This window comes from Triticum aestivum, chromosome 2A (genome assembly GCF_018294505.1).
Source record: "Triticum aestivum cultivar Chinese Spring chromosome 2A, IWGSC CS RefSeq v2.1, whole genome shotgun sequence".
Classification (NCBI taxonomy): Eukaryota; Viridiplantae; Streptophyta; class Magnoliopsida; order Poales; family Poaceae; genus Triticum; species Triticum aestivum.
In genome coordinates, this window is record NC_057797.1 from 670438076 (window position 1) to 670457000 (window position 18925).

The following is an 18925-nucleotide window of genomic DNA, read 5'->3' on the forward strand; positions in this document are numbered from 1 at the left end:
CCACGAAGGTATTGGGTGGGATAGGGTTGCGCTTAGCGCCCATGCGAGCAAGGATGTCCGTTGCTTGATTACTCTCTCGGGCCACGTGATGAAACTCGAGCCCCTCAAACCGATCTGATATTTTAAGTACGGTGTTGCGGTAAGCTGCCATCTTCAGATCTTTGGCATCAAATTCTCCATTTATTTGGGATACTGTGAGATTTGAATCCCCGCACACCTCGAGGCGTTGTATGCCCATGGAGACGGCCATCTGAAGCCCATGCAATAGGGCCTCATATTCGGCTGCGTTATTAGAGTTTGTATACTGTATTTGGAGCACATAACGAACCGTGTCTCCTTTGGGGAATGTTAGGACGACACCAGCCCCAAGTCCGGCTAGCATTTTAGAGTCGTCGAAGTGCATCACCCAGTTGGAATATATGTCATACTCTTTAGGGAGTTCGGCCTCTGTCCATTCGGCGACGAAGTCAGCCAATACCCGAGATTTAGTGGCTCGGCATGGCTTATATGTTATTTCAAACGGCAAGAGCTCAATGCCCCATTTGGCAATCCGGTCGGTGGCGTCCCGGTTTTTTATGATATCATTAAGTGGTACTTCAGAAGCCACCATGATCGAACACTCTTGAAAGTAGTGCCGCAGCTTCTGGGATGCCATGAAGACTGCATACGCTATCTTTTGATAATGTGGGTATTGGGATTTGCATGGTGTGAGGACCGTCGATACATAGTATACGGGTTTTTGAAATGGGAATTTATGTCCCTCTTCCTCTCGTTCGACGACGAGCACCGCACTCACCACCTGGTGCGATGCAGATATGTATAGCAACATGGGTTCGCCAACGTTTGGCCCGGCCAGGATTGGGTTGCTTGCTAATAAAGTTTTTATTTCTTCCAATCCGGCTGTTGCAGCATCCGTCCATGCAAAGTGGTTGGTGCGTCGGAGCAGGCGATACAATGGTAGTGCTTTTTCTCCTAATCTGGAGATAAAGCGGCTCAAAGCTTCCATGCACCCGGCTAGTTTTTGGACATGCTTGAGGTCTGTTGGTGTAGCCAACTGTGATAGGGCTCGTATTTTGGCTGGGTTTGCTTTGATTCCCCTATTGGAAACAATGAACCCAAGTAGTTTTCCGGCAGGAACGCCGAAAACGCACTTTTCCGGATTGAGACGTATATCATATCTTCGGAGGTTGTTGAATGTAAGGCGTAAGTCGTCCACCAATGATTCGACATGCTTAGTTTTGATGACTACATCATCTATATATGCCTCAACTGTCTTGCCGATTTGCTTTTCCAGGCACGTTTGAATCATGTGTTGATATGTAGCGCCGGCGTTCTTGAGCCCGAAGGGCATGGTGTTGAAGCAGAAGGGCCCGTATGGGGTGATGAATGCTGTTGCGGCTTGGTCGGATTCCTTCATTTTGATTTGATGGTACCCGGAGTATGCATCGAGGAAGCATAGTGAGTCGTGTACTACGATTGCATCAATAATCTGGTCGATGCGAGGTAGTGGGAAGGGATCCTTAGGGCAGGCTTTAGTAAGGTCCCTGAAGTCGACACACAAGCGCTAGGATTTTTCCTTCTTTCGCACCATGACCAGGTTTGCTAGCCAGTTCGGATGTTTGATCTCTCTGATAAACCCAACCTCGAGTTGCTTGGCTAGCTCCTCACCCATAGCCTGTCGTTTGGGTTCAGAAAATCACCGCAACATTTGCTTGACTGGTTTGTATCCCTTCATTATATTGAGACTATGTTCGGCCAGCGCGCATGGGATTCCTGGCATATCTGAGGGGTGCCAGGAGAAGATGTCCCAATTCTCGCGCAAGAACGCGAGCAATGCGGCGTCGACCGTCGGATCCAGTTGTGCTCCAATGGAAGCTGTCTTCTTGGGGTCCGTCGGGTGAACTTGAAATTTTACTATCTCGTCTGCTGGCTTAAAAGAAGTGGATTTAGGCCTTTTATCAAGAATTACGTCATCTCTATCCACTATGGAACGTAGAGCGGTGAGCTCCTCGACCGCCAGGGCTTCGGATAGTCCTATGTCTGGATCACTACCGATAGTGATAACACCATTGGGCCCGAGCATTTTGAGCTTCATGGACCCGTAATGAGGTATGGCTTGAAAGTGTGTGAATGCGCCTCGCCCTAACAGGGCATGATATCTGCTGTTGAAAGGGGCTACCTGGAAGATTATCTCTTCGGACTTATAGTTCTCTGGTGTGCCGAATACCACGTCGAGTTTAATATTCCCCGAGCATCTTGCTTCCCGACTGGGGATAATTCCTCGAAAGGTTGTATTACTCTTCTCAATGCGACTCATGTCCATTTGCATTTTATTGAGCGTGTCTTCATAGATGAGGTTCAGTCCGCTGCTACCGTCCGTGAGCACTTTATTGAGGCGAAAGCCATCTATAATTGGGTTTAGAACCAAAGTGGATGGTTCTCGGACTGATTGGGCCCTTGGCTCGTCACTGGCTTTGAAGGTTATCACCATATCATTCCAAGGATTTATTGCGGCTACGTGATTCACTTCGGCGAGGTCGCGGAGCGTCCTTTTACGCTGGTTGTTTGAAGAAAAGGTCTCGAAGACCGTAAGTACATTATGGTCGTTATCCTCGAGGGAATGCCTTGCCGGAGTGGTGCTGGTGAGAATAGCCTCCCCACTTTTAGCCACCTGCCGGAGTATCCAACATGCCCGAAGGCTATGAGTTGGTTCAGAATTCGGCACCGCGTGTATCTGACAGGGCATGTCGAGCCATTCATCAAGGACAGTTCTATGTCCCAGTAAGGGTTTAATTTTTCTTTCTGGGAAGTAATGATCAGGTGCCTCGTAAGGGTGCATCCGTTTTGTCTGGTCGGTGGGTGGCTTAAAGGCCGATGGTTCCCACCGAGCTGTCTCGGCTTTCCAGGCGCTCTCCATTGCGTAATACTTCTATACTATGTGTGCCAAATCTGCAAAGTGCAATATGTGGAGCCGATTGAGGGCATTGAGGATCCCCTCATCCGTACAGTTGCGGCAAAAGACTGATACCGCATCGTTGTCGCAACAATCTTTGTCGCAACAAGTGGGAATCTAGCCCAAAAGTGATGGACTGTTTCTTGAGGTTGTTGTCGTATATACATTAAGTCGCATATGTCCGAGGGACCGGAATTGCTTGGAGAGTATTGATTTCGGTGGTTGGGTGGGTTTAAATCCGAACCCTGGCCCATTGTGGAATCCGGATTTTGGAAAGTTTCTGAGGTCATTGGCCTAGGATCCGGAGTGTCCTGGGGTTTTTTAGACTCGGCACCTGATTCTATGTTCGGAAGACAGATGATCCCTTCTCGAAGATGAGTGTCTGGCTCGTGGGGCTCGGAGATTCGAACATAGTATGTTTTAAGCATAGGAGGAGCGATATCCTCAACTTGTTCTTCCATGATAGTCACTAGGTGGGTGATAGGTGGAGACCCGATTTCCCTCTGATCGGGTTTAAGCCCAATCAGATCATAATCTGTTGTGACCCCTAGGGCGCCGATGCGATCTAGCAGTTCGTTTAAAGACGAGACATCTGTCGGATCCATCCTATCAACGCTTTCGGGGTTGATGCGGAGATGATTTCTGGCGATCCGGGGGACCGCCTTGGGATTAATGGTCGGGCGGGCGCCTATGGTGAAGTTGCCGATCTGGAGGGTTTGATGGGTTTCGTAGTAATTTCAAAAAATTTCCTACGCACACGCAAGATCATGTGATGCATAGCAACGAGGGGGAGAGTGTTGTCTATGTACCCACGCAGACCGACTGCAGAAGCATTGACACAACGTAGAAGTAGTCGTACGTCTTCGTGATCCAACCGATCAAGCACCGAAACTACAGCACCTCCGAGTTCGAGCACACGTTCAGCTCGATGACGATCCCCGGACTCCGATCCAGCAAAGTGTCAGGGAAGAGTTCCGTCAGCACGACGGCGTGGTGACAATCTTGATGTACTACAGCAGCAGGGCTTCGCCTAAACTCCGCTACAGTATTATCGAGGAATATGGTGGCTGGGGGCACCGCACACGGCTAAGGAATAGATCACGTGGATCAACTTCTGTGTTTTTGGGGTGCCTCTACCTCAGTATATAAAGGATCCAAGGGGGAGGGGGGCACCGACCAGGAGGAGGGCGCAGGAGGAGTCCTTCTCCTTCCGGGAGTAGGACTCCCCCCCCCCCAATCCTAGTTGGACTAGGATTCCCCGAGGGGGAAAGAGAGAGAAGGGGGGGGCGGCCACCTCTCCTAGTCCTAATAGGACTAGGGGGAGGGGGGAGGCACGCGGCCACCTTGGGCTGCCCCTTTCTCCTTTCCACTAAAGCCCATCTAGGCCCATATGGTTCCCGGGGGGTTCCGATAACCTCCCGGTACTCCGGTAAAATCCCGATTTCACCCGGAACACTTCCGATATCCAAACATAGGCTTCCAATATATCAATCTTTACGTCTCGACCATTTCGAGACTCCTCGTCATGTCCGTGATCACATTCGGGACTCCGAACAACCTTCGGTACATCAAAATGCATAAACTCATAATATAACTGTCATCGTAACCTTAAGCGTGCGGACCCTACGGGTTCGAGAACAATGTAGACATGACCGAGACAGGTCTCCGGTCAATAACCAATAGCGGGACCTGGATGCCCATATTGGCTCCTACATATTCTTCGAAGATCTTTATCGGTCAGACCGCATAACAACATACGTTGTTCCCTTTGTCATCGGTATGTTACTTGCCCGAGATTCGATCGTCGGTATCCAATACCTAGTTCAATCTCGTTACCGGCAAGTCTCTTTACTCGTTCTGTAATACATCATCTCGCAACTAACTCATTAGTTGCAATGCTTGCAAGGCTTATGTGATGTGCATTACCGAGAGGGCCCAGAGATACCTCTCCGACAATCAGAGTGACAAATCCTAATCTCGAAATACGCCAACCCAACATCTACCTTTGGAGACACCTGTAATGCTCCTTTATAATCACCCAGTTATGTTGTGACGTTTGGTAGCACCCAAAGTGTTCCTCCGGCAAACGGGAGTTGCATAATCTCATAGTTATAGGAACATGTATAAGTCATGAAGAAAGCAATAGCAACATACTAAACGATCGGGTACTAAGCTAATGGAATGGGTCATGTCAATCAGATCATTCAACTAATGATGTGACCTCGTTAATCAAATAACAACTCATTGTTCATGGTTAGGAAACATAACCATCTTTGATTAACGAGCTAGTCAAGTAGAGGCATACTAGTGACACTTTGTTTGTCTATGTATTCACACATGTATTATGTTTCCGGTTAATACAATTCTAGCATGAATAATAAACATTTATCATGATTATAAGGAAATAAATAATAACTTTATTATTGCCTCTAGGGCATATTTCCTTCAGTCTCCCACTTGCACTAGAGTCAATAATCTAGATTACACTGTAATGATTCTAACACCCATGGAGCCTTGGTGCTGATCATGTTTTGCTCATGGAAGAGGCTTAGTCAACGGGTTTGCAACATTCAGATCCGTATGTATCTTGCAAATCTCTATGTCTCCCACCTGGACTAGATCCCAGATGGAATTGAAGTGTCTCTTGATGTGCTTGGTTCTCTTGTGAAATCTGGATTCCTTTGCCAAGGCAATTGCACCAGTATTGTCACAAAAGATTTTCATTGGACCCGATGCACTAGGTATGACACCTAGATCGGATATGAACTCCTTCATCCAGACTCCTTTGTTCGCTGCTTCCGAAGCAGCTATGTACTCCGCTTCACATGTAGATCCTGCTACGACGCTTTGTTTAGAACTGCACCAACTGACAGCTCCACCGTTTAATGTAAACACGTATCCGGTTTGTGATTTAGAATCGTCTGGATCAGTGTCAAAGCTTGCATCAACGTAACCATTTACGACGAGCTCTTTGTCACCTCCATATACGAGAAACATATCCTTAGTCCTTTTCAGGTATTTCAGGATGTTCTTGACCGCTGTCCAGTGATCCACTCCTGGATTACTTTGGTACCTCCCTGCTAGACTTATAGCAAGGCACACATCAGGTCTGGTACACAGCATTGCATACATGATAGATCCTATCGCTGATGCATAGGGAACATCTTTCATATTCTCTCTATATTCTGCAGTGGTCGGGCATTGAGTCTTACTCAATTTCACACCTTGTAACACGGGCAAGAATCCTTTCTTTGCTTGATCCATTTTGAACTTCTTCAAAATTTTGTCAAGATATGTTGTTTGTGAAAGTCCAATTAAGCGTTTTGATCTATCTCTATAGATCTTTATGCCTAATATGTAAGCAGCTTCACCGAGATCTTTCATTGAAAAACTCTTATTCAAGTATCCCTTTATGCTATCCAGAAATTCTATATCATTTCCAATCAGTAATATGTCATCCACATATAATATCAGAAATGCTACAGAGGTCCCACTCACTTTCTTGTAAATACAGGCTTCTCCGAAAGTCTGTATAACACCAAATGCTTTGATCACACTATCAAAGCGTTTATTCCAACTCCGAGAGGCTTGCACCAATCCATAAATGGATCGCTGGAGCTTGCACACTTTGTTAGCTCCCTTTGGATCGACAAAACCTTCTGGTTGCATCATATACAACTCTTCTTCCAGAAATCCATTCAGGAATGCAGTTTTGACATCCATCTGCCAAATTTCATAATCATAAAATGCGGCAATTGCTAACATGATTCAGACAGACTTAAGCATCGCTACAGGTGAGAAGGTCTCATCGTAGTCAACCCCTTGAACTTGTCGAAAACCTTTTGCGACAAGTCGAGCTTTGTAGACAGTAACATTACCGTCAGCGTCAGTCTTCTTCTTGAAGATCCATTTATTCTCAATTGCTTGCTGATCATTGGGCAAGTCAACCAAAGTCCATACTTTGTTCTCATACATGGATCCCATCTCAGATTTCATGGCTTCAAGCCATTTTGCGGGATCTGGGCTCACCATCGCTTCTTCATAGTTCGTAGGTTCATCATGATCTAGTAGCATGACTTCCAGAACAGGATTACCGTACCACTCTGGTGCGGATCTCACTCTGGTTGATCTACGAGGTTCAGTAGTATCTTGATCTGAAGTTTCATGATCATTATCATTAGCTTCCTCACTAACTGGTGTAGGTGTCACTGAAACAGTTTTCTGTGATGTACTACTTTCCAATAAGGGATCAGGTACAGTTACCTCGTCAAGTTCTACTTTCCTCCCACTCACTTCTTTCGAGAGAAACTCCTTCTCTAGAAAGTTTCCGAATTTAGCAACAAAAGTCTTGCCTTCGGATCTGTGATAGAAGGTGTATCCAATAGTTTCCTTCGGATATCCTATGAAGACACATTTCTCCGATTTGGGTTCGAGCTTATCAGGTTGAAGCTTTTTCACATAAGCATCGCAGCCCCAAACTTTCAGAAACGACAACTTTGGTTTCTTGCCAAACCACAGTTCATAAGGCGTCGTCTCAACAGATTTTGATGGTGCCCTATTTAACGTGAATGCGGCCGTCTCTAGAGAGTATCCCCAAAACGATAGCGGTAAATCAGTAAGAGACATCATAGATCGCACCGTATCTAGTAAAGTACGATTACGACGTTCAGACACACCATTACGCTGTGGTGTTCCGGGTGGCGTGAGTTGCGAAACTATTCCATAATTTTTCAAATGTACACCAAACTCGTAACTCAAATATTCTCCTCCACGATCAGATCGTAGAAACTTTATTTTCTTGTTACGATGATTTTCAACTTCACTCTGAAATTCCTTGAACCTTTCAAATGTTCCAGACTTATGTTTCATTAAGTAGATATACCCATATCTGCTTAAATCATCTGTGAAGGTGAGAAAATAACGATATCCGCCACGAGCCTCAATATTCATCGGACCACATACATCTGTATGTATGATTTCCAACAAATCTGTTGCTCTCTCCATAGTACCCGAGAACGATGTTTTGGTCATCTTGCCCATGAGGCACGGTTCGCAAGTACCAAGTGATTCATAATAAAGTGGTTCCAAAAGTCCATCAGTATGGAGTTTCTTCATGCGCTTTACACCGATATGACCTAAACGGTAGTGCCACAAATAAGTCGCACTATCATTATCAACTCTGCATCTTTTGGCTTCAACATTATGAATATGTGTATTACTACTATCGAGATTCAATAAGAATAGACCACTCTTCAAGGGTGCATGACCATAAAAGATATTACTCATATAAATAGAACAACCATTATTCTCTGATTTAAATGAGTACCCGTCTCGCATTAAACAAGATCCAGATATAATGTTCATGCTCAACGCTGGCACCAAATAACAATTATTTAGGTCTAATATTAATCCCGAAGGTAGATGTAGAGGTAGCGTGCCGACCGCGATCACATCGACTTTGGAACCGTTTCCCATGCGCATCGTCACCTCGTCCTTAGCCAATCTTCGCTTAATCCGTAGCCCCTGTTTCGAGTTGCAAATATTAGCAACAGAACCAATATCAAATACCCAGGTGCTACTGCGAGCATTAGTAAGGTACACATCAATAACATGTATATCACATATACCTTTGTTCACCTTGCCATCCTTCTTATCCGCCAAATACTTGGGGCAGTTCCGCTTCCAGTGACCAGTCTGCTTGCAATAGAAGCACTTAGTTTCAGGCTTAGGTCCATGTTTGGGTTTCTTCTCTTGAGTAGCAACTTGCTTGCCGTTCTTTTTGAAGTTCCCCTTCTTCTTCCCTTTGCCCTTTTTCTTGAAACTAGTGGTCTTGTTGACCATCAACACTTGATGCTCCTTCTTGATTTCTACCTCCGCAGCTTTCAGCATTGCGAAGAGCTCGGGAATAGTCTTGTTCATCCCTTGCATATTATAGTTCATCACGAAGCTCTTGTAGCTTGGTGGCAGTGATTGAAGAATTCTGTCAATGACGCAATCATCTGGAAGATTAACTCCCAATTGAATCAAGTGATTATTATACCCAGACATTTTGAGTATATGCTCACTGACAGAACTGTTCTCCTCCATCTTGCAGCTATAGAACTTATTGGAGATTTCATATCTCTCAATCCGGGCATTTGCTTGAAATATTAACTTCAACTCCTGGAACATCTCATATGCTCCATGACATTCAAAACGTCGTTGAAGTCCCGATTCTAAGCCGTAAAGCATGGCACACTGAACTATCGAGTAGTCATCAGCTTTGCTCTGCCAGACGTTCATAACATCCGGCGTTGCTCCTGCAGCAGGCCTGGCACCCAGCAGCGCTTCCAGGACGTAATTCTTCTGTGCAACAATGAGGATAATCCTCAAGTTACGGACCCAGTCCGTGTAATTGCTACCATCATCTTTCAACTTTGCTTTCTCAAGGAACGCATTAAAATTCAACGGAACAACAACATGAGCCATCTATCTACAATCAAACATAAACAAGCAAGATACTAATCAGGTACTAAGTTTCATGATAAATTTAAGTTCAGTTAATCAAATTAATTAAAGAGCTCCCACTTAGATAGACATCCCTCTAATCCTCTAAGTGATTACGTGATCCAAATCAACTAAACCATAACCGATCATCACGTGAGATGGAGTAGTTTTCAATGGTGAACATCATTATGTTGATCATATCTACTATATGATTCACGCTCGACCTTTTGGTCTCCGTGTTCCGAGGCCATATCTGTATATGCTTGGCTCGTCAAGTATAACCTGAGTATTCTGCGTGTGCAACTGTTTTGCACCCGTTGTATTTGAACGTAGAACCTATCACACCCGATCATCACGTGGTGTCTCAGCACGAAGAACTTTCGCAACGGTGCATACTCAGTGAGAACACTTCTTGATAATTTAGTGAGAGATCATCTTGTAATGCTACCGTCAATCAAAGCAAGATAAGATGCATAAAAGGATAAACATCACATGCAATCAATATAAGTGATATGATATGGCCATCATCATCTTGTGCTTGTGATCTCCATCTCCAAAGCACCGTCGTGATCACCATCGTCACCGGCGTGACACCTTGATCTCCATCGTAGCATCGTTGTCGTCTCGCCAAGTTTATGCTTCCACGACTATCACTACCGCTTAGTAATAAAGTAAAGCATTACATCGCGATTTCATTGCATACAATAAAACGACAACCATAAGGCTCCTGCCAGTTGCCGATAACTCGGTTACAAAACATGATCATCTCATACAATAAAATTCAGCATCATGTCTTGACCATATCACATCACAACATGCCCTGCAAAAACAAGTTAGATGTCCTCTACTTTGTTGTTGCAAGTTTTACGTGGCTGCTACGGGCTTAAGCAAGAACCAATCTCACCTACGCATCAAAACCACAACGATAGTTTGTCAAATAGACTCCGTTTTAACCTTCGCAAGGACCGGGCGTAGCCATACTTGGTTCAACTAAAGTTGGAGAGACAGTCGCCCGCAAGCCACTTGTGTGCAAAGCACGTCGGGGGAACCGGTCTCGCGTAAGCGTACGCGTAAGGTTGGTCCGGGTCGTCTCGTCCAACAATGCCGCCGAACCAAAGTATGACATGCTGGTAGGCAGTATGACTTATATCGCCCACAACTCACTTGTGTTCTACTCGTGCATATAACATCAACATAAATAACCTAGGCTCGGATGCCACTGATGGGTTTCGTAGTAATTTCAAAAAATTTCCTACGCACACGCAAGATCATGTGATGCATAGCAACGAGGGGGAGAGTGTTGTCTACGTACCCACGCAGACTGACTGCAGAAGCGTTGACACAACGTAGAGGAAGTAGTCGTACGTCTTCGCGATCCAACCGATCAAGCACCGAAACTACGGCACCTCCGAGTTCGAGCACACGTTCAGCTCGATGACGATCCCCGGACTCCGATCCAGCAAAGTGTCGGGGAAGAGTTCCGTCAGCACGACGACGTGGTGACAATCTTGATGTACTGCAGCAGCAGGGCTTCGCCTAAACTCCGCTACAGTATTATCGAGGAATATGGTGGCTGGGGGCACCGCACACGGCTAAGGAATAGATCACGTGGATCAACTTCTGTGTTTCTGGGGTGCCTCTACCTCAGTATATAAAGGAGCCAAGGGGGAGGGGGGCGCCGGCCAGGAGGAGGGCGCAGGAGGAGTCCTTCTCCTTCCGGGAGTAGGACTCCCCCCCCCAATCCTAGTTGGAATAGGATTCCCCGAGGGGGAAAGAGAGAGAAGGGGGGCCGGCCACCTCTCCTAGTCCTAATAGGACTAGGGGAGGGGGGAGGCGCGCGGCCACCTTGGGCTGCCCCTTTCTCCTTTCCACTAAAGCCCATCTAGGCCCATATGGTTCCCGGGGGGTTCCGGTAACCTCCTGGTACTCCGGTAAAATCCCGATTTCACCCGGAACACTTCCGATATCCAAACATAGGCTTCCAATATATCAATCTTTACGTATTGACCATTTCGAGACTCCTCGTCATTTCCGTGATCACATCCGGGACTCCAAACAACCTAGTTCAATCTCGTTACCGGCAAGTCTCTTTACTCGTTCTGTAATACATCATCTCGCAACTAACTCATTAGTTGCAATGCTTGCAAGGCTTATGTGATGTGCATTACCGAGAGGGCCCAGAGATACCTCTCCGACAATCGGAGTGACAAATCCTAATCTCGAAATACGCCAACCCAACATCTACCTTTGGAGACACCTGTAATGCTCCTTTATAATCACCCAGTTACATTGTGACGTTTGGTAGCACCCAAAGTGTTCCTCCGGCAAACGGGAGTTGCACAATCTCATAGTTATAGGAACATGTATAAGTCATGAAGAAAGCAATAGCAACATACTAAACGATCGGGTGCTAAGCTAATGGAATGGGTCATGTCAATCAGATCATTCAACTAATGATGTGATCTCGTTAATCAAATAACAACTCATTGTTCATGGTTAGGAAACATAACCATCTTTGATTAACGAGCTAGTCAAGTAGAGGCATACTAGTGACACTTTGTTTGTCTATGTATTCACACATGTATTATGTTTCCGGTTAATACAATTCTAGCATGAATAATAAACATTTATCATGATTATAAGGAAATAAATAATAACTTTATTATTGCCTCTCGGGCATATTTCCTTCAGGGTTTGCACAGGAATTAGGGCTCTTCCAAAGGTGATTTTGTCATTGACGATGAGGCGAGCCATCGATCCTTCTATCGACAACATAGAGGAACTCTCAATGAAAGCACCAATGTCGGTGTCAAAACCGACAAATCTCGGGTAGGGGGTCCTGAACTGTGCATCTAAGGATCGAAGGTAACATGAGGCAGGGGACATGATGCTTACCCAGGTTCGGGCCCTCTTGATGGAGGTAAACCCCTACGTCCTACTTGATTGACTTTGATTAGTATAGGGGTTACAAGAGTTGATCTACCTCAAGATCATAATGGCTAAACCCTATATGTCTAGCCTGTATGATTATGATTGCCTCTACGAACTAACTCCTCTGGTTTATGTAGAAACCGGAGGGGCCTAGGATTGTATATAGTCGGTTTACAGAGAAATAAATCTTCATATCCGAGCGCCAAGCTTGCCTTCCACGCCAAGGAGAGTCCCATCTGGACACGGGGGAAGATCCTCGATCTTGTATCTTCATGGCCCATTAATTCGACCCATGCCGCATAGCCCAGCAATCTGAGGACCCCATAATCCTAGACTCCCTCAACACCACAACGTCTCCGACGAAATATTAACTCTGCTTCAAAGCTGCAGATCTTCACTTCCAGGAGACGAAATGATGCTAAAGGCATCTCCAACACCGACCCTCAAACCGCCAAGTATCCGTCCGGACCAACCGCCAAGCATCCGTCCGGACCGCGTGGTCTGGACGTGTTTTGCCATCCAACGCGGACTTGTATCATTCCGTCGACCGGTCTAGACGTGCTTTTTCCGCAAATTGGAAGCAAACCGGAGGCTTTGTGGGAGTTTGGACCGCCGCCACGTAGGAGACACCCCCGACCCACTCAAACCCCCTCCAGGTCCCATTCTCTTCCACTCCGCCCTTCTCCCACTTTGCATCTGCACCCTCCTCGTCCACCGCCGCTGTTGTATCTCTCTGGTCACTACCCAGGAATTGCAGGACGTCTGCAACCACCACGCACGTGCCCGCTCGCCTTGTACTACGATGTCATCCACCCAGGATCCGTCCGCAGCCAGGTACCCTCCACCCCCTGTCGACGATGTCATGGCGGACACAACGTCTGGCAGGTGTTTGGTCGAATGTCATTGAACTTATTTCGAACTCCATGTCATTTTTTTAGAGTAAGAAGGACGGCGGGGTACTCGACCATGAAGGATGAGTTGTTTTGTGATGTGTTGTTGGTCGTATTTGCGTACTTCATCGGCAGGAGCAGAAGGACACTGTTTTGGCAACGCGTGCATCGTTCATCTCATGCACGAAAGCACATTTGCCCTACGACATGTACATCATCCAAGAACACAATGTGAAGTCATTAGCGTATTGATAATACACCATCAAAAGTTCGGTCACGAAATTTTGTGGCACGGTTGATCGACTGCAGGCAATGTAACCAGTGCACGCGAGAACCATGGAGATCGTAAGTTTCGCTTCTTGCTCAACTTGTTGATTGATTAATTCATTCACTCAGTTTGTTCTACATTTTGTGTAGCCTGTACATGCTAACGTACCACATGGTAGAGGGTAGATCATTCACGCACACACATTGTTGAATGAAACTCGATGGGGAGTATGTGTAGGACAACATAATCCATCCATGAAAAACATGTTGAGCATCTAGTTTATCTTGTTGAATTTGAACTATTTATCATCGAATTTGAACTATTGTTGCATTAGATTTATTTGGATGCTATGTATTGATGATTTGTGCCATTTTCTACTCGAACTTTGATGAATTACGTGGTGTTTGATAAAATTCGTCCGGTTAGTTGAAACCCGGTTTAAAATGTACGGGGATAGTTTTGGATGGCCGCCTCCCGCATTTGTATCCATGGACTTTTTTTGCGGGGGTAAAAGGGTTGTATTACTCAAGAGCATAGAAGTTCATCCCTACACAAACTATGGATGTTAGCCGGGCCAGAGCGGAGCCAAACCACCGTATGGTCCTCCGTTCTAACGAAATTTGCTAAAACATGGCTTACATTATTTTGCTCTCTAGAGATATGAGTAACACTAGACTCCCTAGAACCCAAAAGAAGCTTGACCTCTGAAACCACCATTGCATGTTCGGATCGGTCTTGTCCCGTCGCCTTGATCAACGATATTGCATGCAGGCAATCACATTCGAGGGCGATCGGTAGCTCTATCCACTGTAAGGCCAGTGCGAGTCCTTCCCGGCACCCTTCTAGCTCGGCATGAAGTGGGTTAGGGCACGAACGCAGGGCTTTGCAAGCAGAGAAGATGATGGCGCCATCATGACCGCGTAGAACCATGCCGGAGCCCGCCGTACCATCCTCGTGGGCGAAGGATCCGTCGACATTCAGCTTAGCCCACCCATGTGGCGGTGGGTGCCACTTCCGAGGAAGCTTTGGTCCCGTCGACACATGCGAAGATCACCGCACCGCCCCTTCATGCTGCGGAACCATCTTCCCCTTATCCCAGTCTCCTGTTGGGAATTGTTGTACACCCAACAGTGAGGAAACATAGCTCTGTAGGAAGCGTCGAGAAACCTCCATAGGTGGTGGTTTCTTGTCATGTTGGATCTCATTACGTATGAACCAACACCTCCACATCACCATGATGACTCTGAGACGGTCACCCTCGTCACACTCTGCCAAGAGGTGCAAGAACCATTCCGGCCCCGTGTTCTGTATGGATGTGACTTTGGGAATTCTCCAGACCTCCGCCATGGTACTCCATAAATCCACAGCCCGTGGGCACCTGCAAAACACATGATATGTGTCCTCTCGCTCGAGACCACATAGTGGACATATATCAGATACCTCCATATGGTGATCAAATTTGTTAGCCCAAGTAGCAAGTGCATTTGTAGCCACCCGCCAGCCAAAGACACGCACCTTCGGAGGAGCAGGGCACCTCCATAAAAATGCCCAGACGGCACGTCGCCCGTCCGGTGCCCTGCTCGCCGTGACTGAAGAGGGATGCAACTTGTCCTCGAGCGCCAGCCGGTATGCGCTACGCACGGTGAAGATACCAGTGCGTTCGGCACCCCACGCAATAAAATCATCTCCCAGCCTTGGAGATGCCTTGATCTTCAAAATTTGTTGTACGTCAATCGGCCAGAACACCTGCTGGAGCAAATCAACGCGCCAAGCACCATTGTCATCCAGCAGCTCGCTCACCCTCCTCAACCTGCAGCGCCCTTGTTGAGTTATTGGAGGACGCCCAATGGGGTGGGGGATCCATGAGTCTCTCTAAATGCGAACAGATAGCCCATTACCAATGTGCCAGACCAATCCCTTCTTCAATAGATCCAAGCCATGCACTATTGACTGCCAAGTTTGCGAAGCGTTAGTGGAGAAGACTGTGTCCTCTAGTTTGCCATTAGGGTAATAGCGCGCTTTCAAGACCCTGGCACACAAGCTGTCCGTGTTCACCAGCAACCTCCAAGCTTGCTTAGCCAACATCGCTTGATTAAATAGTCTGAAGTCCTTGAATCCCATACCACCAGCAGATTTGGGCCGCAGTAAGTGATCCCAAGCCCTCCAATGCGTTTTCCTCTTACCTCTGTATGCTCCCCACCAGTAGCTGCGGATCATACGTGTGAGGTCGTCACATGTGCTCCTGGGGAACTTGAAAATGCTCATAAGAAACGTCGGTAAGGCCCGCGCTACAGCCTTAATGAGGACCTCCCTTCCTGCCTGCGACATGAGCTCCCCCCACTGAATAATTCTCTTGGTAAGCTGTTGTTGCACATTTTTTAGTTTCCCTTTAGCTAACCGACCACTAGGGGTAGGAAAGCCAAGGTATTTTTCTTCAAAACTTGCATTCACCACCTCCAGCGTGTGCATAACCTCCTGTTTTTTCGCCTCAGGACACCTTGGCCCAAACATAATGGAGCATTTATTTGGGTTAATAATTTGCCCGGTTGCTGTAGCGTACCTCTCCAATGCGTCTTTGACGTGATTAGCTTCTGCAGCATTAGCACAGAAAAACAGTAGTGTATCGTCCGCAAACAAGAGATGCGAAATTCCGGGTGCTTGAGGGCATACTCGCACCGGTGTGATCCTTTGTCCCTCAATTTCTTGTCTTAAAATAGCATCCAAACCATCAGCCACAAAAAGAAACAGAAAGGGTGAAATAGGGTCTCCCTGCCGTAGCCCACAGGCCGGTGCGAATGAATCTGAGAGGGCTCCATTTAATCTAACATTATATCTCACCGAGGTGACACACGCCATTATCCAATTCATCCATCGGCAAGAGAAACCCAACTGTTGCATCATCCGCTCCAGAAATACCCAGTCCACTCTATCATATGCCTTCGACAAGTCCAACTTATACGCACAAAAGCTCTGTTCAGGGTCCTTCTCCTATTTTATTGCATGGAAGCATTCAAATGCAATTAGTGCGTTGTCCGTAATCAACCTCCCCGGCACAAAGGCACTCTGTACCGGGGAAACGATCTCATCCAAGATGGGGCGCAATCTGTTCACTAAACATTTGGCAATGACCTTATAGATCACATTACAGAGGCTAATTGGCCAAAAATCAGAGAGCCCAGTTGGAGAGTCAACCTTTGGAATTAAAATAATGGTGGTGCTGTTTACCCCTTCCGGCATTACCCTGGTGGCAAAGAATAGTTTCACTGCAGCAACAATCTTATCCTTCATCACAGACCAATGGCGCTGGAAGAATCTTGCCGGAAAACCGTCCGGTCCCGGCGCTTTCAAAGGACCCATTTGGAACATAGCATTTGATATTTCATCATCAGTGAACTCCTTACACAAGTCCTCATTCATTGCCGTAGTGACCTTTGGCTCAACTAGCTGTAATACGTCTCCAGGGTCAAATAGATGGTTAGCGGAAAACAGGTTTTGAAAATAATCATTAACCAAATGTAACATGGTACTCTGATCGGTGTGAAGCACCCCTTGGTCATCTAATCCTTTTATTCTATTTTTCCGGGCTCGCCACACCGCCTTGCGGTGGAACATCTTGGTGTTCCGATCCCCTTCCTTGAGCCACTGAATCCTCGACCGTTGTAGCCATATCATCTCTTCCTTGTATAATAATTCATTCATTTTATCCATTTCCGCTCGTATCTCCCGTCGATCTCGGGCATCTGTATCCATGGACTGACCTCATGGTCTTGGACGAATGGTTTGCGAGTTAGCGTTGAAGATGTCCTAAAACTATTTTCATCAGCAACTAAAAAAACAAAGTCGGTTCGTATAATAAGAATCCTATAAAAAGTTAACGCTCCCGAGTCGGTTCCCTATAGTCGGTTCCGTTCCAACCCTTTTATTTTCGTTCGAATTCTTGACCAAACAACGGACGAGGCAAACACCTCCCACGTCCTACTCAGTTTCGACCGCCTTTGTCTTTCTCTGGAACCGGGTCCTTCAACGCCCTTGACTCGGGTGCGCTCTGATCTCGCGCCGCCAATGGCAAAGCCACGCGCCGCCTCCCCCTCCCCCGCCCGGGAGATCACGCGCCCGTCGCGCTCGCTGTCCAAGGCCGTCCGCCGCCGCGCCGACGCCGTGTCCCACAAGCTCGCGGCGCGCGGCCTGGGGGCCTTCGTCTGGCACAAGAAGCTCGACCGCGATCTCTCCCGCGGCCTCCTCCCAGACATCGTCTCGGTCCGCACCGAGCGTAGCCGCTGCCTCGCCCGCCGCAAGGAGGCCGCCGCCGTCAGTTCATCGGCCGCGACCCGGCGCAGCTCGCCGCCGCCGATCACGCCCGCGTCGCTGGCCAGGGCGGAGGAGGAGGCGAAGGAGGCCGCCTTCCTCCTCGAGCAGAGCAGGCTCCGGGCCGAGACGCGGTTCGGCTACGGGCGCCCCAAGCCCATCGATGTGCTCGTGAAGTCGCTCGACGGGACGCGGCACCGCGCGCTCGCGGCGTTCCGCGGCGCGCCCTTGGAGGACCTCAGGCAACTCGGCAGGGTGATCAATCAGCACGCCGAGATCGACCGGGCGAACGGGCCCTTCTGGGAGGCCGCCAAGATAATGTGCGACGCCGAGATTGCCAGGGCCGCCGGGACGGCCGGGCACGGCGAGAGGCTGTTGCACGCCGCGATCTTGGCCGACGTGAGGAGCGTCGTCGAAGGCAAGAGCGTCGAAGGGCTCGAAGCGATGCAGGAGGCCGTCGCCGCCCGGATGGCCGCCGGCGAGGCCATGGTCGTCGAGCACTGGCAGGGCGTGACGGAGCTTATCCGAGTGGAGAAGGCCAAGAAGTACCTGGAGCAGAACTACTCCGCATGCGACGACGAGGCACCGCCCTGTTCTGGCGACAAGAACGACGAACCCGAGATCACGGACGATGTGGATGATGACAATGCCGACGCCGACGAGGAGGGGTCGGAGGCGCTCTGCCCGGTCGCATTGCCGCAGACACCGCCGGGGCCAGAGCAGAGGAAGCCCAAGTACATCACGCGGGTGCGGTCAGGGTTCGAGTGGAACAAGTACAACCGCGTGCACTACGACCGTGACCAGCCGCCGCCCAAGATCATCAAGGGCTACAAGTTCGTGGTGCACTACCCCGACCTCGCCGGCACGAAGCCGCCGGAGTACACGATCCACGAGGACGGGGAGAGCGGGGAGACCTGCATCATCAGGTTCCACACCGGGCCGCCGTACGAGGACGTGGCGTTCAGGATCGTGAACAAGGAGTGGGAGTACTCGCGCAAGGCGGGATTCAGGTGCACCTTCGAGAGGGGCGTCCTGCACCTGAATTTCAACTTCAAGCGCTTCTTTTACAAGCGATGAGCGTGGATTTCCGTT